A 22,333-nucleotide genomic window follows, 5' to 3' on the forward strand; every position below is an offset into this window, starting at 1 on the left:
TTCTTTTGAATTACTAAATCACATTCAATCATTTAATCAAAGCTGATGTATTCTTCAAAGTTCAAAATCAAAAGTCAGGAAATAACGAAGCTAGGCAACATTAATGAATGATATTAATGTTCGTGACGAACACCAACAACATTCAAGATGCCGATAGTGGCAGGTTGTCTCGCTGCATACGGGAGTGATTCAGAATCAGAAAATGAATCAGCCCAATACAAGTCCCGAGAAAGTAGACCTAGACGCAGTCTCACATCTTCAGCCTTTAAAATCTGGAAGAAAGACGAGTTTATCTGTTGTTAATTCAGCACCTGAGGTCGCCGTCAAGGTATGGTACATGTCGGCTAGCATGTCTGGGTAGCTAACGCTAACTAGCTTACTCGCTAACGGTAGCTCGATTAGCTAGTTAGCTAACCTAGCTAAATAACTTGCTCAGCTAGTTAACGCTACCTAGCTAAATTTTATTTGACGCGAGTTTCCTCGTGTGGTTATGGTTAAAACCTTTATATAGGACTCATATACGGTGACATGAAGTGTGGTGTGCCGCCTAAAAGACAACAACGCTAGCGTAACTAAGAATATCATGAAGTAACACAATGTGTAAATAGCTTGCAAAGTAGCTAGCTAGGTGGCTATCTTAATAATATCCTTCATTAATGTTGCCTAGCTTCGTTATTTCCTGACTTCTTAAATAACCAGCGTTCGTTGGCCATCTAGACTGTTAATTTACTATGTGTTCGTGTTGCTGTATTGCAGGAAGATGTTGAGACGGGTACACACATTGATCCCTCACTCAAAGAGCTCCTCTACAACCCTACTTACGAAACCATGTTTGCACCCGAGGTAAGGTCACGGTCAAGAGAGTTTATATGCGGTAAAGGAACCATTTCAGTGTTTTGTTTAACGTAAAGCACCGTCCTCTGTGTGTTGTAGTTTGGACCAGTTAATCCTTTCAAAACGCAGCAAATGGCTGCGCCAAGGAACATGCTTTCTGGATATGCTGAGCCCGCCCATGTCAACGATTTCATGTTTGAACAACAAAGAAGGACGTTTTCCACTTTCGGTAAGGGACATGCATATTTTACATTTACTAAAGAGAATTTGTGTCTCAGAATGATTTGATCATGGTGCAATAGCCAGTGTTGTCAGTATTCTCACCACACTAGTTATATTGAGTATTATGAAATATTCATACTTAGTTTAAATCTTTATTTCTGAGCACGAGATGTTCACTATATTTTAATAGGGTATGCGTTAGACCATCTGTGGACAGCAGTCAAGTCTCATCGAGCAGCTACATAGGAGCAGTGGAGGAAGCAGAGAAAAAGAAAGGTACTAGACATGACCTGGTTTTTCTCTGCTCATTGGTTGCAATTGGTTGTGGGTCTGCCTGAAGCTACAACCACCCCATCCCACCTTCCCTGTTGCTGCTTGGACAGTTCTTTGCAGCTGTGCACATCTGTTCTCCACAGGGTTGACCGTGTTTGAGTCGGGCCTAAAGAAGGAGAAGAGGAAGCGTGTGAAAGGGGGAGACGCATCAGAGATCGACAGCTTCTTGGGGCCCTGGGCCAAGTATCAGGATGAGAAGGACGTGGCCAAACCTTCAGAGGTCAGAGTTTGCCCACATGGGTTCCTTATACTCTATGATAATATGAAACACTCAATGATATGTTTTTATATTTGCTTGCTTTGCACCTTGTGGCAGGCTGTCTACTCCAAATTTGTTAGCCGTTACTTCACAACATAAAGGCTAGGTTTAGCCTGGGCAGCGCGTTTATATATCATTTACTTCAATTGCACTTTGAGGATCCCACTCTGTCATATTCTGTTTGATAGGAGGAGCAGAAGGAGCTGGACGAAATCACGGCAAAGAGGCAGAAAAGAGGCAAGAATGAGGAAGAGGCCTTTGCTGAGGAGAAAACCATTCTACATGGTAAGACACATGGCAGCTGTTCCAACCCATTACGCTTCACAGAGTCAGATTTACTTTTGTCCACAGCATGAATTTGTTCAGCTCCCGTTACTTTCTTAAAGCTAGCAGGACTACCATAATCCCTCTCAAGTTTCTCTGATTTTCTTTTTGTTGAAATGGCTAAAAGCCTCTTTCCTCACCCTTTGATGTGTCTTTGCTCCACAGTCAAAGACGCGTATGACTACCCGGGCCGCTCTTACCTGCACGTCCCGCAGGACGTGGGCATTAACCTGCGCTTGGCGGAAATACCCGACAAATGTTACCTGCCCAAGAAGCAGCTGCACGTCTGGACCGGGCACACCAAGGTGAGGAGGCGTGTGTGTGTTCTTGTGCATTCACATGTGCGCGCATGTTCACATGCGTGCACATCTGCTTTTATGAGTGGAATGTAGTGAGAGTAGACCGACTCTGATTAATTATCTAATGCATAATGATATCTAGTGCATAATGATGATGGAATGACAAATTAGTTTTGTTCATGTATTTGGGAGTGAGAGAGCGAAAGGGAAATGCATTACAGAGGAGGATACTTTTATGCTTGGTGGAAAATATCCGGAGAAATTACTTGCCTGCATGGTACCATTTTTGAATGGAAGTGTTTTTACGAAGTGGCACAATATGAACAAAATATTAATTTCAGCTATTTTGAATAGAGATTGCACTAATACTTGAGCTGGAATACATCCTGTTTTCAGTTTAGTCTCTATGAAATCATTATGTTACATTTATATTGGACCTTTCTAGCCAAGGGTGCTTTATAAACTATTTTTAAAAAAGGGAAAGAAATTGTATATTCAATCAATATACTATAATGTAATTGGTTTGTAGATTTATCTTAGAGTGGTACTGTGGTCACAAGTATTAATTTAAATGAACTGTAAGTAGTGTATTACATTACAAAGTTAGAATGCATGTCTGTGATTGGTCAGGAAGTTTGAGTAGCTGTGATTTGTTAGAACACAGAGTACGTTCACCAGGGCTATCAGCTACAATTAGAGGGCCCTGGACGTATGCAGTGGTTGGGACGTTCATATGAAAAATACTGCCGTTTGTAACTTGCAGTGTTCTAAAGCATCAGCCAGTGAGAGAAACACAAACATAATTTTGGTTTTAATTTTGCAGTTAATGAATTGGCTCAAGTCTTGATTAGGATTAGATTTACTCTGTCTCACATAATGTCTGCTTTCAACGTGATTGGTGTTTGCCATTTAGACTTGTGAACTCCTTAGCCTGGTCTGATATTCACTCACGATGTTTTCTGGAGCACTGGAGGTCAACATACCCATCTCTCTCCTTCTTTTCTTGCTCCTCCTTTCTTCTATCCCTTTCTTCCTTCTTTCTTCATCTCTTCATCTGTGTGTCAGCCTCAGAGCACTTCCTTTATTTTAGCAAGTGTCAGAATGTTGATTTGAGATCAGCTCCCCCACATTCTTTTCTGTTCCCAGTGCCAATCCCAAGTCCAGAACCTTGGCGCTGTTGATGTCTGTTGGAGTCACATCGTATTGGCATCTAAACTTTGAATGTGAACACATTGTGTGATGTCAGTTATGTCTGTGTGAAATCAAAAGTGTTTGCACTTAAGCTAGCAAAGTGAGCTTGCTGTTGAAATGCCCCCATTTTACATACAATATGTACAGAAAACCGGTCAGGGTGCTACTGAAGTTAGTAGAGCACTTCAGTACCGGTGTCGAGGCCTGATGCTTCTGTTACCACTTCTCCACTGTTCGTTATGGTGTAAAAGGCATCAGTCCAGGCTCATTCTATTAACGGTGGGAAATGTGGTCAGCACTGGGTGCAGTCATTCGTTCCTTGAAAACACTCTCGTTTTAGTTTATCCACGCAGCCACAGAATAATCAGGACGCAGCTCTCAATTAAGGCAGCACTGAACATTACATTTGTGGGCCACGACGCCAGTGTGCGAAAGAGTAGAAGCTAACCTCGTGGCCCTTGTAAATGGCTCTTGAAAGCAGGTGGTGTTTAATTGCACATGAAGTGCACACACACAGTTGGCTCATCTCCTCTCAACTCCACCTTCCACTCGTAGGGTGTCAGCATCATTCAGTTGTTTCCTGGGTCTGGCCACCTGCTTCTCTCCTGCTCTATGGACTGTAAGATCAAGGTAGGTTTTATCTCTCACACTCAGACTTATTGAGCATACCTCTGGGGAAAACAAAGTGGTGTTCATTCTGATGGCTGTTTCTGAGGATGGTGGGTGGCTGGGGGGGTTTACAAATCGTTTTTCTAAGCAATTACTCTTTGTCTGCAATTTTTTTTCATAAGAATTCACTATTATAAGTATCGGCAGGGATGTGTTGCATAATGCCGAATACCTTCGCCTAACAGGCTCCCAAATGTGGGTATTCAGTGAGGAATATGATCATTAATTTATGTAGTACGTTTCTCACTGTTAAGGCCACTTTGCAATAGCAATAATAATAATGTTACAAATTAGTGGTCGACTAATTAATCAACTGATTAATGCCATTTTGTGACGGTCGGCTTTAGCTGATCGCCCCCTCTCCACCCTTCACCCCTGTGGCAAAGTTAGTTTAAGAATTGCCTTTGGAAATTGTTGCATTTTTTTTCTAATTTAGTTGCTACATTTTTTTTTAATCAGTGCACTACAGAGTGCAGATCTACAACAGAGATAATGCAGACAATAACAGTGTTAAATGTTCATTTAAATTCTGCAATTTTTGGTCGCATTTGTTGTTAATATTAAATTGTTGTATTTTATAAGGTGCAGAAAGTTATACCAGTATTATATATTGCCCATCTGCCTCCCTACTCTCTAAATATTGCCATCAGCCATTGAAAATCTTATAGCGGTTGCCCTCTAATACGAATAAAATAAGTTACAGATAGCTTGGTTCTATCCTTAAGATGAGTGATTTTTACTTTTGCAAAATAAATTGTTGCTACATGCAATATCTGATCCCTAACCATTCAAGAAACGTTTGGAAGCCTGTATAAGGAGAGCTGAATAATGGAAAAACAGACTTGTGTTTTACTGTGCTTGGCTCTTTTTAGAAGTCTTCCTGACTGGATATCAGTTATTTTTAGATACCCTTAGACAAACATATAGATATATCATAGTCAGTAGAGGTCAGTACTGCCTGCTTTACATTTACCTGACGATATTATCCGAAGCGACTTACAATGTTGACTGAGCACAATTTGAGCAATTGAAAGTTAAGGGCCTTGCTCAGGGGCCCAACAGTGGCAATTTGGCACCAGTGGGGCTTGAATTGGCAACCTTCTGATTACAAGCAAAGTATCTTAACCATTGGGCTATCATTGGCGGCTCTGCACAGAGGACAGCAAAGCAGAGTTCAAATGTTGGGTCATCTTCATAATTTGGAGCATTTTGTTCTTAGCCCACTCTGCAATGTGATTAATTTGATCTATTTGCCCTAGCTTGCTGATTGCTTTTGCTTTCTTCAGCCATGCTAACAATCATTTCAAATAGCTGAAAGCAGAATTTAAGAAGAGATCATGGATGTGTCCGCCAGCCAACCCACGCAAACATTTACGCACTGTTTCCTGGGAAGACATTTTAGCACTGCTTTCAGTTTCTGCCATTTGTCATATCTGTCTGTCATGGGATTTAAAGCTCTTTTTTTCCTTTTGTAGCTTTGGGAAGTCTACAGTGACAGGAGGTGCTTACGGACATTTATTGGTAAGAAGGGGTGTTTTCTGAGTAGCTGTTTCATAATCCAGAAAGCTCTTGACTCCATCTTAGAATGCTGTTGTAAAAGGACATTTAGGGCACAAATTTTAAAGGAAAAGAACTCAGGTTTGCAATGTACCTGCAGAAAGATCTGGTGCTCCAGATGAATATAGTGATGTTATTTTGTTTGCACCTCGAGGCAGAGAATTGATGAGACTGAGCTTGAGAACATGAAAGGCTCTCAGAACACGGTGCCCTCTGATCAATGTCTCTCCCTCTTTCCCTGCTTCCCTCTGTCTCTCCATCCTCTGTTCTCTTTATTGAGCTTTGTCAGATACCACCAGAATGTTTTTGCTTGTGTTATGGTTTCATGAGGGAGCGTGCAGGTAACGTGTACAGAATCTTCTGATGTTTTCCCAGCCTATAGACGAAGTGGAGTAAAGTCGAAACGGGCTTTTCTACTGGTCCGGTTGTGCTTGTCGAGATCCATCCATCGTGTATTATTCAACAATGAGGCGGTTGCCGGGCGATCGAGCCCCGCAGCATGAGCACTGGCTCACTGGAGGCGTCGTTAAGGGGTCCCTGCTACCCAAGCCAGTATCTGTGGGGCACCGTCCCGGTTACATTCGCCAGCTGTTGCAGAAACCCCTCCAAACCAGTGCTGGGTGGTCCACAGCAAGTTTTGTCTCATAACTGTCACACATGTTGCATGTACAAATAGAAAAGAATAGAGCAGGATACTCTGTCGGTGTATCTCTCTCTTTCGCGTTCTCTCTCACATGTACTGTCACATTATACTTCTTGTTGTCATGTCGTTTTCCGCTGGTGATCTCAGTCTACCTTATTATATGTGCTTGTCCGGGACACAACAGTGTCAGAACAGATGAAGGCAAATGCTAATGGCTTGCTTTCTCCTTGGCCCTTCTCCTTGCTGCAGGTCACAGTAAGGCAGTGCGCGACATCTGCTTCAACAACGCTGGAACTCAATTCCTCAGCGCCGGTTACGATCGCTACCTCAAGCTGTGGGACTCTGAGACAGGTGAGCACCATGCACACACCTTTTGGAGACCAACCTGTTTTCTGTGCCTCCCTAGCTTCCAAGTGTTTCTCTCACATTGAGTTGGCATGCAACTTTTCTGTAGTTGGGGTCTTTAAAGAAGCACTCTGCCAGTCATGCACTCTGCCAGTCACGTCTCTGTACGGATGGGAGTCTCCTTCACCAGCATATACTCGTCCCTTCTCTCTGCTCCTCCACTAGGAGGAGCCACTCGTACAGGGTGCACAGGGTTGTTCTTGGGTCAGATTCTGAAACCGGATGTGGGGTAACTCGCACCGCTGTGCTTTGATCAGTGCCATCCGTGTCTGAGCTTAGGATTCACTCACTCAGGCGGCCTGCTTCCTTCCAACCCCGTACTCCTCTGGGGAGAGGAGTGCACCTCCTGTGTGCTGAAAGAGGTTGAGGGGTGGAGGATGTTCGTGTCTGCTGGCCACTCTTGACAGAATTCCTTCTGCCTTCAGGTCAGTGCATCTCCAGGTTCACTAACAGGAAAGTCTCCTACTGTGTAAAGTTTAACCCAGACGAGGACAAACAAAACCTGTTTGTTGCCGGAATGTCGGACAAGAAGATTGTGCAGGTAAGCTATATGCATGCATGGGGGGGTGTACGTGTGCACATGCCTGAGATAGACTGCCTGAGACTGTCCTTAGCGTTCATCTTGCTGTTAGTTTTTAGGTGTTAGACTGTCCACACATGCATGCTCGCACATCCCCAAACCCACACCCAAGAGAAGCCTTGGTTACCCTCAGTAAATCTGAAGACAGGACCTTATTTCACGCTCTGTGCTTCCCTCAATAGAAGGAGAGAGTGTTTGTGTGTTTGTGTGTGTTTGTGTGTGTGTGTGTGTGTGTGTGTGTGTGTGTGTGTGTGTGTGTGTGTGTGTGTGTGTGTGTGTGCAATGTGAGGAGGAGGGGTACTGAAGGATGGATAGATTCACATGAGGGAGAAGTTGAGGAGGAGAGCGAATGAGTGCAGTCCTTCAGCAGCAAACATGATGGGAGTAAATAATCAAAGCTGAAAAACTACTCACCTCTCCTTCCCTCAGTCTCCAGCTCCATCTCATCAGTCTCTGTCACAGGCAGAGACCAAAAGTCATCATCTGATCTGCTACCGTAGGGATACATTAGAGAGTGTGGGTGTGTGTGTGTGGAGAATAAAGCCCTGTTCCTGCCCCGCTGTCACCTACCTAGTGGGACATCCGCTCTGGGGAGGTGGTGCAGGAGTACGACCGCCACCTGGGAGCCGTCAACACCATCACGTTTGTGGACGAGAACCGCCGCTTCGTCAGCACCTCCGACGACAAGAGCTTGCGCGTGTGGGAGTGGTGAGTGGGCGGTGCCACATTCACATATGAATGAACAACCTTTTGTTTCTCATATTGATTTTAACTCGGTGTGTTGTATGTGACCACAGTGAACTTGATGGGTTGCTGGTTAATGTGTGAGTCGAATGCAGAATTGGCCAGCAGTAGTTGGATTCAGTGCATATGGGGAAAGTTTTTAGATGCATATTTAAAATGTTTCAATTTCAAATGCAAAACATTGACTTAAACTGTGTGTATAGACACGCTCCAGCTGGCCATGTCAACATCTGTGTGCAGTATAATCTGTAAAAGACATTAAGCAAATGCACTGTTTTAATATTGTAATTGCATGCAGAACCGAGGTAAATAAGTTCTTTGCCATGAGACCTCCCTGCTTGAGGAGTCTCCATTGCTCTGGGCCATAACATGGATTTGTCTGTTGTTTTGGGTGTCTAGTATTCAGAGCCCTCTGCAAAAAATATAAAACACCTGGGGCTAGTCAGTTATCTGTCTCTTGGTGAGAGTCTTTAGAGTGGACTTATTTACATGTAGATATTGATTGGCTTTCAGCTTAGGCCTTGGTGGTAGTTTGACACTTGGGCACTAATTATTCCCACGGTAACTTTTTAAATAGGCATTAAATACCATGTATCGTGTAGTGTGTGGCACAGGGCAATTACTGTCAGATGTGATGAATGTAGCAGTTTTTGGGTTCGGCCATGTCTAAGCATGATGCAGCTCCATTTCCTCACAGTTGATCCAGTAGCACTTAGTGCTATATCCAAACACTTGAATACTATTTTGTGTGACTTTGCCCTATCTTGTGCATCCCTACAACTTTAGCCCTAATTTCCTTTAGAATACTCTTTGGTAATTATTTTCATAGCTTTTCATCTGATTTACAGTCTGACCAATGGTACTTGAATTATTTTTCTGGATAAAAAGTAAACTTGGCGCTTCCATTGTAAGTAATTAGTCATTTTTGTCAGAAAATTTTATCTAAAACCAATATCACTTTAAGGCAGGCAGTACAGTTCTCTTGGAGAATATATTAATCTGATTTGTTAGTAGTGTAATGGATCAAGGAGAACATGAACTTTTTCACATTTTCTTTTTTGTTGTCCTAGTGTCATTAGCTATGAGACATTAATTTGCTGTTAACTTCTGTGCGACATTGCCTTTTGATGAATTTTCACATCAATACACTGTCTTAACTGTTTAAATCTCCACTTTCTGGAGATTTTCTTTTTTTTTTTTGAGTCACTCCACACTGACATGTGCTCCCTAGGTCGTGAGATGGATGAGGATAAGACTGGACTGCAGTATCATTGTCTTACAAGCTACATTTTTCTCAGTAGATTTTGTAGCTTCTGCCAGTATTTGCGTTTTGTAGTCTGGGAAGGACTACAAAACCCACTGTCTCTCTTTGGGGTAGGAAAGATGACAAATTTACCTTCTTTGTCAACAGAGTGGCACTGGCTAATCAAGAGTGTTTAGTTACACAGCCAGAACAGAAAGGAAAGGAGGAAAACCACAATAAAATAAGTTTGAGGCTCAAATATTTAAAAATGTAGCTCCACATCATTTGCACTTGTTTGTGCAGGTCGAGAGGCCCGGTCTGCTTCCTCTACACCATAGTTTGGTGCTAAACATTAAATGCGCTCATTGCATGAACTGAAGGTGTCTGGTTTTCATAAACACCTCCTCTCGTTTTTTTAGGGACATTCCAGTGGATTTCAAGTACATTGTGGAGCCCAGTATGCATTCGATGCCTGCGGTGACGTTATCACCCAGTGGTGAGTGTGCTTTTGCTTGGGCATTGCTTCACTGGTACAGTACCTCCTCTGCATGCACATGCACACACCCACTTTACTTTCCACTTTCAGACTTCCATTAAATTCTTTGTGGCTTGCACTCCCCAAAGTGAGTAGTTGTGCGCATTTTTTACCTTTCAAATAATATTTTAGACTCCATTTCTCTTTCCCCCAGTGTCTCATGCGGAGTTCTCAGATTTTGTTTTTACACATCTTGATTCCTTCCTGGTAGTGCATAATTTATGGAAATCTTACGTACTCTCTCACTCACATAAAGACCAACTGTAGGAACGAAATGGAAAAGAGGCAGAAAAATGAACTCTTCCTCACCTTTCTTCCGTTATTCTTTCTTTTCTTATTTATTTATATATATTAGAGTCTATTTTCTTTTGTTTTCAATTTCTATTTTCCTTTAAAGCGTGCATTGAAGGGCTTGGGCCCGTACGCCGTTAGGGGGAGCCAGGCAGGCTGGTGCAAGTTTTAACTGACTATCTAGTGGGCCTAATGTGGGGCTCATGCAGACTGAGCAGGGAGCCGCCTACCGAAGAACGCACAATAGATGAAAAGCAGCTGTTTTGCGGTTGAAGTACGCACTCGAGTGCCAACTCGAGCTGATCAAAGGGATCGCTACTTCAGTGGCAAACGCCACCTTTGATCTCGCTGACAGCCACGTGTATCAAGGCAGGTGGAGGTTGCTTTTTTCTGCTCCTTCTCACGTGCTTGTTCTCTTTTGAGGGGGATTTTGTGTGCTGATCTGTTTACATGCCCTTGCCTTCCTCTTCACGTGGGCAGACGTCTGAGTCGAGAGCACATCAGATACTCAGCTGGCTTTAGAAACAGCCCTGCTACCATTACAAAGTTTAGTTCACCACTGCACAGTTTTGAACTGGATATCTTTATCTGTATGTCTGCTTGCTTTCTTGTAGGCAAATGGCTAGCCTGTCAGTTCATGGATAATCAGATCCTGATATTCGCAGCCCAGAATCGGTTCAGGCTCAACAAGAAGAAAGTGTTTAAGGGCCACATGGTTGCCGGGTATGCCTGCCAGGTGGACTTTTCTCCCGATATGAGGCAAGTGCTCTCCTCAGTCACATGACTCTCTTTCCAGTAATGGATCTACCGTAAGTCTATAGTGGACGCAGTATCATTGTGCTGTGCTGCCATAATGTGCTTGTCTCATCGCCCCCAACTGTAGTTATGTGGTGTCTGGTGATGCGGACGGGAAGCTGAACATCTGGGACTGGAGGACCACCAAGCTGTACCACCGAATCAAGGCACACGACAAGGTGTGCATCAGCGCCCTCTGGCACCCGCACGAGACCTCCAAGGTCATCACCTGCGGCTGGGACGGACAAATCAAACTCTGGGACTAACAAGACAAGAGGGGAAAGGAAGGGGAAGAGCCGGTGGAAGAGTGAGCCTTAACAGCAGAGGGAGGAGACAGTCAGGTTGCTCCATTTAACCCCCCACCATGGTCTTTGCTCAGCTGAGCAGCTTTAGCGTCTGCTCCTTAGCAGAGAGTGGCTCAGTTCTCCAACCCTTGCTGTTTCACTGAAGTATTTTATATTCTAGGCTTTGCTCAGTGCTGTGTGTGAATACTGAAGTTTATGGACTGGCATCCAGTCCTGATTTCTAGTGTAACCCCCCCCCCCCACATATGGGGCTTTTAAATTCTCTTCTATATTTTCATTTCATTATTAAGGAGTCCTCCACTGCTAAAGCCGTGCATATCAGCACTTCAGTTCAGCGTGAGGCATCTGTTTCTGAGTGTAATAAAACATTTTGTATATCAGTCTGTTTGGTATCACTGGTGATCAGAATCAGACATGGCTGACAGCACAAGGGGTTGTCATTTGTATATTTGATGTAAGTTGTCTCTATCCTCTGACTACGTTGTATGGGCTAACCAAATGAATCACCATGGCCAGTTCCTCTCCTCTAACCTGGTCTAACTGGATCTGAGCAATATTATAGTTGTTTTACATGCAGCTGATATTTTAGGATGATTTTGGCCCTCATTTTCTAATCATCTGAAATGGGACAAATGTGTACAAAACATCTTTGTTTCCAACCAGGCTGAAAGTGCTATAAATAATTTTTCTAGAAGACATTTGGCAGTTTCTGCCCAAACTTCACTATGGCCTTTAAACAAGCTGATAGCAAACAGCCAACACAAAGCTAAAAGCAGATTAATAACACGGGACTGGGAGGCACTAATCTGCCTCGTGTCATGAATCTACTGATGCAGTGACAAACTGCATTGCTTCCTTTTGATGATAAACATGCCTGATTCTCAAAGGCAAGTCAAATTTCCTTTGGACGGCGAACGTACTTTGTGTACCACAATCAGATGATGATTTATTGTTTGCTTATCTTTGAACAAGAGGAGTCAAGGTGAGACTGCTAATGTAAAGCCCCTATTTTGCACTCCTTTCTTATGCCACTTTCATTCCCTGTGAGTGCAGTTCATTTACTCGTTTGTTTGGTTTAATTAAGTGCCCAGAGTTCTGGCTTCAGTGAGGAGCAGATGCCTCGTTGGAAGCTATATAACCAGGCATTTGACTTATAAAGGGGGAGACTGCTTTGTAAGTGTGAAAGGCTGGGTTCTATAGTTTTTTGTTTTGTTTTTACACATAGGAGACCATAGTACTGAAAGCGAAAGCACATGAACGCGCTTAAGCAAGCACGGCTTATGTCTCTCACGCACGCATGCACATGCAAGGGAAGTCAACTTCCTGGGTCTCATCCATAATTTATCACGTCACTGTATTCTGATGCAGCAATGTCAAACCATTTCTATGTAGTCAGCTAATATTTCAGTGAAGCTTTATGTGCTGATGGTGATGATACTAAAAAAAATTCTCCCCAAGGATGAGGGAGGGAACATTTGTCCAAACAGTCTGCGTCGACAGCCCAGGGGCTCATTCTCCTGTGCTCTCTGACCAACCTTCTTAAATCGCAGGACCGCTCTGTAGTCAGCTGTGTGTCTCTTAGATTTTGACCATACCAGAGACAAAACTAGTCTGCTGTGTTCGGTTTGAGCTCTTCCTGCCTGTAGCTCTATTCCAACCTCATTACTTCTTTTATTTTGAGCCTGTTCATTTGCCTGCCAGCCAAGACTCGCTCACCCTGTGTCTCTCAGAATGAAGGGTCATCGTTCTCGGACCAGATTCTTCCGATAAGAGGCGGAGGGTCAAACGCCTGACCAGTAGCCAGCAGTAGACGGGCTCTCTCCCGCGGAATCTTTTCTAACTGCGTCGCTGACCCTCTGGAAATAATGCGACCTTTACATAAAACACTGCTGAGCGCTTAGAAGCACTTATAGCCCCCCTTTGTCCTCATCTTTTTCCCTACAAAGGATGATGCAGCTCTGCCATATGAAAACAGCACTACAGTGAACAGGCCAAACTGTCAAATCTGAACACATCTGGTTGCAACTTTTGGCCTCAAAGTTTACTTTGGTCAGCACAGCTGCCATGCCCTTCTGAACAATGTTCCCCTTAATTCAAATTCGTGCCAGGCAAGTCGATCTCCCTGCAGAGCGTAACGTGTGTTGACCCACCCCAGTATATAAGTGCTGCTTGTGTTGTGTAGGTTCCTCTGAAGAAAGAGGCGTGGCTTTGCGGAGACACTGTAGCTGTGGTAGAGACTGAAATGTGCATGCTCAAGCTCTCTCAGCAGGCTAAACCAATAGCGCACCATGTTTGGCTCATCCCCGCCCACCTCAAACCCCGCCCAATGCACGTGGACCTCGAGAAGCAGGAGGCCTACAGAATGCAAAACTCCTTCCAGGACCAGATTCTCTAGAATCTTCCATTCCGCACTCTCCATGTCTACCTTCAGCACATCCACCTGTGAGGAGAAAGCATGCAAACAAGCATTCACTTCATCAGTGATTCATTGTGGACTAACAATCGCACTGCATATGATTCTTTTGTCTGACTGTTGGCAGGAAACCAGACAAAGAACAGCTAAACTTCGACTGCTGAGATCCCTTGCCTCATTATTTCTCATGCATTCAGGACTTTCATTAAAAAAGTTCAGCCTGCTGCTACCTGAGTGAAGCACAATTGTTACACTTGGCTCATTTCCTTTCATTGGGCAGCTCTGGCTCCATGAGTACACTTTTAATAACTGAATTGAATTGACACCTAACAAGACACTGTAGGCTTTTGTTACCAGTAAGGGGTGATCTTTATAATCACAGCTATTCTTTATTTCCTAATATTGGTGTGCAGCAGCTCATTAGCATTTATCAGTTAGATAAGCTATGTAAATTTGCATCAGACCACTTATAGACGTTTTCATGCATTTTCTCAATATTTTTATCGAAATCATGGACGGGAGTGTGATAGCTCTCCATGTGGATGTCTCCAGATGTCAGTTATCAAATGGTAAGTTTTCAAATTAACTGTGAACTCGAGACAGGTGTTTCACACACACATGAATTGAGGTGCATTCTCTCTTTCTCCATCTTGTGTCCAGCTAGAACACTCGCTTGTCCAGTTCTAAGACAATGGCTCATGTTGTCTGCAATTTTAGAAGTTGTCTGAGCCAGTTAAAGTAACTTAGGTCCTCAGTCCAGATTGTTTTTTGTTTTTTTACATTAATCTCTACAGAGAAATGATTGTGTAAATGATTGGTGATTCATCTTGCATTCTGAGTTCATCTGGTATGTTGCTGCTGCTTTTACACCCTGACTCAATGTTTAATAAAGTGATGGGGTCAAAGGACTTTCTCTTTTGGCTGCCTGCCCATTATAATAATTAAAGCACAAGTTCTTTATTATATCCTACATTTAATTTATCCCATAAATTAAAGGTCCCTAGTGTTCCACCTGTTTTTGTTGTTTAAGTATAAGCAGATAAGTTTGTATATTACACCTGAAAAGGTTTTTCTCCACCACAGGCACCATGTTGTGCTTTTAATTTGTCGACTAATTATCAAACCCCTGATGACCTGAATGATATGAGGAATTCAATGTCTTTTTCTTTTTTTCTCAAACTCCAGCTTTGTCTGCACTTGTTCATTTGGACAGGAATGGGGTGTTTCATGCTGGCTAATTAACATTTAATTAAGGGAACACTAAAGAAGCCATTTGGGAATGCAACCCTTTGGCGGGACATTAATGATCTAGCTTTAATTACACTCTCATCAGCATGCGTATATGAGGGAAAAAAAAAACCATGAAGATCTTCTACTTCCTAATTTTTCCACACTCATCTCAACATGAGAAGATATATGATTATTATTATTATTATTAATAGTAGTAATAGTAGTATACACTCTTTAGAACCCATTGGAATGAATGTTATGATTTAAACGTACTTTTTTATATATAAACTGGTTCCTCCTACTATTAATTCAGAAGCGCTTGCATAGCCATTGAATTTGAGTCCTGTCAACACAAGGAAGATACATAGACCTACTTCTGAAAAACTGCACAGTGACCATTAAAAAACAAATGTAGAACTGAAATAATAAAACACAGTTAACAAATATGCTTTAAAAGAAAAAAATATAAACCATATAGCACTATACAGCTGCTAACATTTCATGTTATAAATGCTAAGGAGTAATGATTATATAATACTGTCACCTTAAATGAGGAACTGTTTGCCATTTAAAAGCACCAAATTATAAGCCATCATCAGAAAAGTATTGCTGTGGATGACCTCAAAGGTACTCCAGTCCTCAACAATTTATGCAGTTTCTAGGAAATTAAATTTGTGTAAATAAGATTTGGCAAAATAAGTGGCTTAAAAGTCTGAACTTTCCATCCATATATATAGCGGAGGCCCAGTGGTTCATCTCCCTAATCAGAAGTGCAAATGGATCAGCAAATGGATTTGTTTAAATGTCACTAATTGTAGTTAATTGTATAATGCCATCATGCCTTCCCACAAGAAAATAAAACTGGGGCACTTACAAAGAAAAAGGCGGGAGAAATGTCCCACCTAACTAGTTTCTATTTGAATAAAGGTGAGCTTCATTTAAATGTATTATAAATTTGACTGTTTTTACTGTTTATTCATGTTCTTGGAGCAGTAATGACGTCTTAAACCAGGGTGCCCAACTCCACACCTGGAGAGCCAGAGTCATGCACAGTTTTAGGAATTCCCAGGTGTGTTTCCTAAGTATGTTTGAACAGGCTCAGTGTACCTCTAATTTAAACCTTTTTGCATCATCTGTGAATTACAGTATGATATATACAGTACATGCCTGAACCTGAAACACATTCACCTCCAACTTTATCAGAAACACCTGCCTTGCACCTCTACTCAGTGCTGGACCCTTTTGTCATTACACCCCTTTTATGAGGGTGGCCTCATGCCTGTGGTTCCTTCTGGCTCTCTTCTTTTAGCTATGCTGCCATAGATAGATCTGCTGGAGTCCATATTTGCACATTATAGTTTTCTAATTTACACACCCCTTTACCTGGATATGCCTAATAATCTACTCTCTCTTCCTGCCAAAGTACACCTACCCCTGATGTCATGATGTTACTGAGCCTCAACCCGTTTCAGCTGCCATTGCTACTCCCACCAACCCCTGAGGTCCCCTGCTATAGCCCACCACACCTCCTCCCCAGCCAACTACTGAGTTGCTCTTGATGGACGTTCTCGTACAGGATGGGTTTTGGACATGCATACACCATTGGGACCAGACTAGGGCTTCTGGAAAACATTTCATTTTATTATTATTTATATATATATATATATATATATTGTTTTGTTTTGTTTTTCTTCACTACTTCTTATGCTCCTTATTGTCTCTATTGTTACTATTGTGGTGACCATTGTCAGCCAGAGGAGAACCCCCCCCCCCCCCTTTGATTCTTGGTTCCTCTCAAGATTTGTTCCTCATCCTCCAGGGAGTTTTTCTTTGCCAGTGAAACCCTTGGCTTGCTCACTGGGTGCTTGGACTCCATCATTTGTAAAGCTGCTTTGTGACAAAATCTGTTGTAAAAAGCGCAATAAATACATTTGATTTGACTATTATAGATGCATTTTATAGGTGTACTATTACAGTCTGTAGTCTCTTGTCATGCACTATATGTCAGCCACACACTATCCCAGTCACCTGTGGTCAGTTTCTGACAGGATGTTATTTGGGTAGTGGGACATTTTCAAAGAGTCACTGACAGTGACACGGTGGTGGCAGGGCTGTGGGTGTTGTGCCAGTATGATTCCATCAGGCACTGTAGTTTTTCCATGTGTCAGCTTCCTCCCTGGGTTAGAGTGGTTTGCCCCCCAAAAACATCCAGGCAACAGGTCATCCTGTGGCCAGAAACCACCCAGTGAGTTTGAGGGTTACAAACACAAACTGCACAGAAACAGAAGGGCTAACAGCATCTAATTGCACACAGTGTTTCTTATAAATAAATGTCACTAATGAAGTGGGTGGAAAGTATATGTGGTTGCATATTTATCTTCATTTACCCTGTCTCCATGTTGAGCTAAACAGAATGGTCTATCATTATTAAACATCTGTCTTAAAGAATATTAGCACCTTTTGGCTCATCACATTTTTTCCTTGTCTAGGATTAAGACAAGCAAAAAGTCATGTGAGAAAATATCTGTTGTTTATCATCTTATATGGATAATAGAGAAATTGAACCCTTCATTCAAGTTATTCAAACAATTTTTCTCCTTAAAAATATTTCATTATTCTATATATTCTTATAAGCAAAAGCTGACAAATATTTACATTCACATTTGACCTTTTTGTAAGCACTCCTGAGTCTACAGGAACTCCTAAGTCATCTTGCATGAGTTCCTATTTCATTGGGTGTAATTATCTAGCAACACACAAGCCAGATACCTTTCATCACCCATCAACATTAGAGAATATACAAATGGTATTAAATATTAATGACCTTAATCAATTAGATGAGACAAAAGCTGTAATAAATAATGCCACTCCTACTATTACTATGTCCACTATACTATATTCACTATTAGGAGAATGATTAGGAAAATTTGAAATGAGCTAAAATGGCTGGGAAGAGGAAGTGTATTTTGCCACCACAGTAAAGAGATGAAACTTCCTCCATGGATCACAGGTGGAAAACTGTAAAAGCAGATTAAATCCTGAGGACACTATGTGTCTAAAATATCGATGCCAATAAATTATTTGCTCTGTTCAGTAAACATCATTGAAACTCTGAGGAAACCTTTTATCCCAGAAAAGATAATCTAGGAATAGGTGATAGTTGTTATCTTTTAATTTGACTGGAATCCAGAGCATATACTTCCAAATTCATACAGAAATGTTTCAGTGACCACAGAAGCTTCAGAAGCCAAAGTGTCCACAGAAGCATCCTAAACCTCACTGAAAACCTCTGAGTTGCGCTAAAGACGAGAGTCCCCAGAGATTGTCTCTATTTGTTTCCCTTTCCTTTGAATTAAAATGATAAACATGAAACATCTTTCACAAGAGGTTTTGCTTGTTTTTACCAAGGGTGTCAGTAATTCTGGAGAGCACTGTATTACTGGAATGTTTTCTACCTGGGCCACGAAGCTTAATCGATAGAGTATAAAGCATCGACTTGCTGATGCTACGCACCAGAGCGTGGTTTGTAGGCTTTTCAGTGAAGGGCATGAATTTAATTTGCAATGATTAAACTCAGAGCGCGAGAAGGTGGGAGAGTGATATATGAGAGTGAGAAAAAAGCCTGGCATCTTGGGATATGGTGCATAAATACAAAGCAATTATCATTTTGATAAAGGGGTGGGGGTGGGGATATAGTTCTTTCTGTCAGAGCAAAGTTGAGAAAGACGTTGACTGATGAAATGGGCGTTATGATGTGTCAACTGTGAGATCATTGCACGCCCCGCTGACTGTAGGCATTTGACAGCACTGTCGCTGTGATGTAGTGCAATACAAGCGTATCACTGCACCAAGTGAGGACGTGGCACCAGTACTGAAGTTCTTGGCTCGAGCTGTGACATGACATGGTGGCCTTTGCTTTAAATACGGGTCAGCAATTCATTAAAACAACTGGGTGTAAAAAGTTCCCAATATTCATAGGGCACAGCACTAACACGACCTCATTTTCCACAGACATGAACCAGTGTGCTCACGCTACAGACTCCGTACATACAGCTGTAATTTGCTTTGCAGACAGCTATCAGGCTGCACGGTATACCTGGCAGGACTGCAAAAATTTCAGGTTTTGCTAAATGATAATGTGATGATATGCAAGGATAAACCCATTCAGTGGAGAGTGTCTCGCAGCTTTCAGGACTGAATGCAGAATGAGTCAGGATGGATGCCCTGCGTCACAGCGTGTAGAGCAGGGCGTGAAGCGCACTCACTGCTTTCTTTGTTTGTCCGATCGTTTTGCAAGCATAGCAGTAATACTAATAGTAATGAATGTACGTTGAAAGGGCATATCATGTGGGCTAAACATGTAGGCATAGTTATAAAGCAAGGGTTGAACAGTTATTAAAGAGGTGCAATGTATGTTTCCAATTTTAAAGCAAACATTAAAACAGTTTACTTCATTTTTATTTTCCCCTGGATTTTCTTGGTCCTTTAGAAAATGGAGGATGTATTCTAATTAGTTAACCAAAGGACAGGAGTAGTAGTAATAGGTGAAGATTATTTGAGCTGGAGGCTTTTGGGGATAACTGTAAATGTGCGCGTACGGCACGTCTTAGGAGAGTAGAGTGAGCCTAGCAGCAGTCTTCAGGGGCCGGCTAGAATCTATGAAAAGTCTTTAGGAAGTGTGAGTTGCTGAGAGTGATCCCTCGGTTAATTTGGCTGTGAGCCATGTGACTGAATGACAAGTGTTGACGAATTTGAATGAAGAGCCGGTAACCTCTATAAAGACCTCCCCCCCTTTTGTTTTAAATCACCAGGACTTTTAGAGATTGTTATTTTTAAATGGTTATGTACGTACAGATTTAATGGAGGTCTTCTTGGATGGTATCTCAGAAGCCATCTTTTTTGCAGTGATTCACTTTATGTAGTCTGCTTTTAAAATTTGTGGGGGTGTCACATGCATATGTGATTTTCAGTTTACTGTGATGTAACAAACTAACACTTCAGCAAACAAACCAGCGTACTAAATTAGGGACCATAGTATCCGTGTGCATGACAGTATTTTCTGCTCCAAAGAAATTTCTTCTCTTTTTGTCATACTATTTACAAAATATTTGGAGACAAACTATGGATTTTTCATTGTTTTTGTTATTTTGGTTGTTCCAGGAAAAACACATATATCTAGCTAACCATGCCATTGCACTTCAGAATATGAAATCTAGTTCCATTTAAGAGCCATCAATGCCACACATAGCTAAGGAGGCTCATCTAAAACACCAACTCTAAAGTGAGTTTCTACAGGAACTTTTAATTAGTGCTCTTTGACTATGAAGATGTCAAAGCATCCAATTTGCACATTTAAAAGCCCTGATGGCTTTGTAAAGTTAAACCTTTTGCCGGTGTTTGGCATCAACTGTCTGTGCCCAAAGTCATTGAGGACCGCGGCCAGCTTCTTGGTGCTGCTGCGTTGCCTCTGTGTTGAGATGGCTGGGTTTGGCTCCCTCCATTCAATGTAGAGCTGGTGAAGCCACACCCCTGAGTCCTGTAGGTGTGCCGCGTCGATGCTGGGGTTGAAACAATGAACATCATAGCCAGCAGTGTGCAGAACTCCATGGGACACACGGGAACTGGTCTCACCCCCTTTGAGTGTGTTCTAGGCTACCAACCACCTCTCTACCCCTGGAACGTCCCTACATCAGACCAGCTGGCGGTGGATAGATGGTGCCGGGAGAGCGACCAGAACTGGGAAGAGACACACCAGAACCTCCATAGGGCGATTGCTGCCTACAAGAAAAAGGGTGACCAGAAAAGAGTAGAGACCCCTAAGTATGAGATCGGGCAGAAGGTGTGGGTCTCTACCAGGGATGGCCATGCAGGTGCCACAGGCAAGCTCAAGGCGAGGTATGAGGGCCCCTATTCCACTACTGGCCGGGATAATGAGGTAACCTACAGAGTGGGCCTGACGGGGAGTAGTTGGGCTTCCTGGGCCTTCCATGTATCCTCGCTGAAGCCTGTGAAGGAGGGTCCCCTCGCAGAGGAGGGGGATTCCCCGGATGTCCCTCCCCCACCTCTGGAGACGGAGGAGGGCCCAGTATGCAGGGTGCGTTCTCTGCTGGACTCCTGTAGGAGGGGGAGGGGCTTCCAGTACCTGATGGACTGTGAGGGATACGGCCCTGAGGAGCGCTGTTGGGTCCCGGCCTCCCAGATTTTGGACCCCGACCTCATTGCCCCGTTCCATAGGCGGCGCCCGCAGAGGTCTGCCCCGGGTCGGCGGGGTCGGCCGCGGGCCAAGGGCCGGACGGGGACTTTGGGGGGGGAGGAGTTCTGTCATGGTTGGCTGGTCCCCTAAAGGGGGGGACACGCCCCTGCCAGACCAGGACCGTGTCACTCACTTTCCCCGTTCGTAATCACGTGTCTTCTGACAGGAGACACCTGGGTCTCATTTACCTGTATGTGTATTTGTACACCCACAGGTTCGGAGGGATGGCGCTGCACATTATTAGTCAAACCACACAAGCCTACTGGTGAGATGTTACTCTGCTCCTGAAAAGCCACTAGACTTGGTATCGCTGCTTTGAGAGAATGGATAATAAAGATCCTGTTACTGGAACTTTGCCTCTCGCTTCATCTCTGCCACCGATGTCACACCCACAAAGCCTCGATTTAAATACCCCAGCATTAGGAGCTTGTGTTGTCTTTTCTGCTGATCTAGCAATCAAAACACTACTGACAGAACGTGACATTACAATATGCAGACTTCAGTGTATTTAACTGGAAATGCTGAAACAGATTTTATTGTGTTATTCAACATTTATTAATAACTGGCAGTGGTGACTGAAATAGTTATACAGGAACACTGTAGCTATGTGTTTTTTCTTGGTCAAAGCAGGGTCACTTTCTTAAAACATGCTGGAAACATTGCCATCTTGTGAAAAAATGTGGCTTGATCTTAAATGCTTCTTGGGTTTCCAGACAGGAAGCTGTTTTTTTATCAGGACACACTGGTCCATAAACTTCATGATCAGAAGCATTATTCATTCTATTGATCTTTCTGAATGTTAAGAGAGCTTGGATCAAGAGGTCTATAATTCCAAGCAAATTCACACATGTACACATGCTAATGCGGTTTGATTTTATTACTTCAAGAGTCAAATATGTGGCTTATTAACTTACAGCTGTGCGTATATTGAGAGAGAGAAAGAACATGCAATGTATAAAGTCATAACATCCCCCTGTTATGCCATTACTCAGTGTGGAACCGAAGCAGTTTACACAAAAAAACACTCTCAGAAGGGGGTTAATGTTCACGCTACACAGAACTTGCTGATTCTGCAAGTTGAGGATTACAGCGAGTCCTCAGTCAAAAAAACGGATCTAGACATGACCTTCACCACAGGAGCAATAGGACAAACTGTGTGTTTGTTTCTGTATGTCTGTGTGTCGGTGGGATGCATGACAATGTGAGTG

General features: G+C 42.8%; 1 protein-coding gene and 1 pseudogene across 2 annotated transcripts in view; one reads left to right on the forward strand and one right to left on the reverse strand.

The window, feature by feature from the left end:
* The window catches only part of LOC118241310 (uncharacterized), a 451,150-nt gene that overhangs the window by 76,451 nt on the left and 352,366 nt on the right, over window positions 1-22,333 (reverse strand). The gene's annotated exons all lie outside the window — the stretch shown is intronic.
* LOC118241311 (pre-mRNA-processing factor 17-like) lies at window positions 148-11,609 on the forward strand (annotated as a pseudogene). Its single transcript, XR_014124829.1, has 15 exons — window positions 148-328; window positions 757-843; window positions 934-1,063; window positions 1,247-1,332; window positions 1,473-1,609; window positions 1,837-1,933; window positions 2,138-2,277; window positions 4,018-4,092; window positions 5,607-5,652; window positions 6,581-6,682; window positions 7,162-7,277; window positions 7,891-8,024; window positions 9,723-9,799; window positions 10,744-10,888; window positions 11,013-11,609. The product of XR_014124829.1 is annotated as a pre-mRNA-processing factor 17-like (transcript).

This window comes from Electrophorus electricus, chromosome 1 (assembly GCF_041902795.1).
Source record: "Electrophorus electricus isolate QZ-2024a chromosome 1, ASM4190279v1, whole genome shotgun sequence".
Taxonomy (NCBI): domain Eukaryota; kingdom Metazoa; phylum Chordata; class Actinopteri; order Gymnotiformes; family Gymnotidae; genus Electrophorus; species Electrophorus electricus.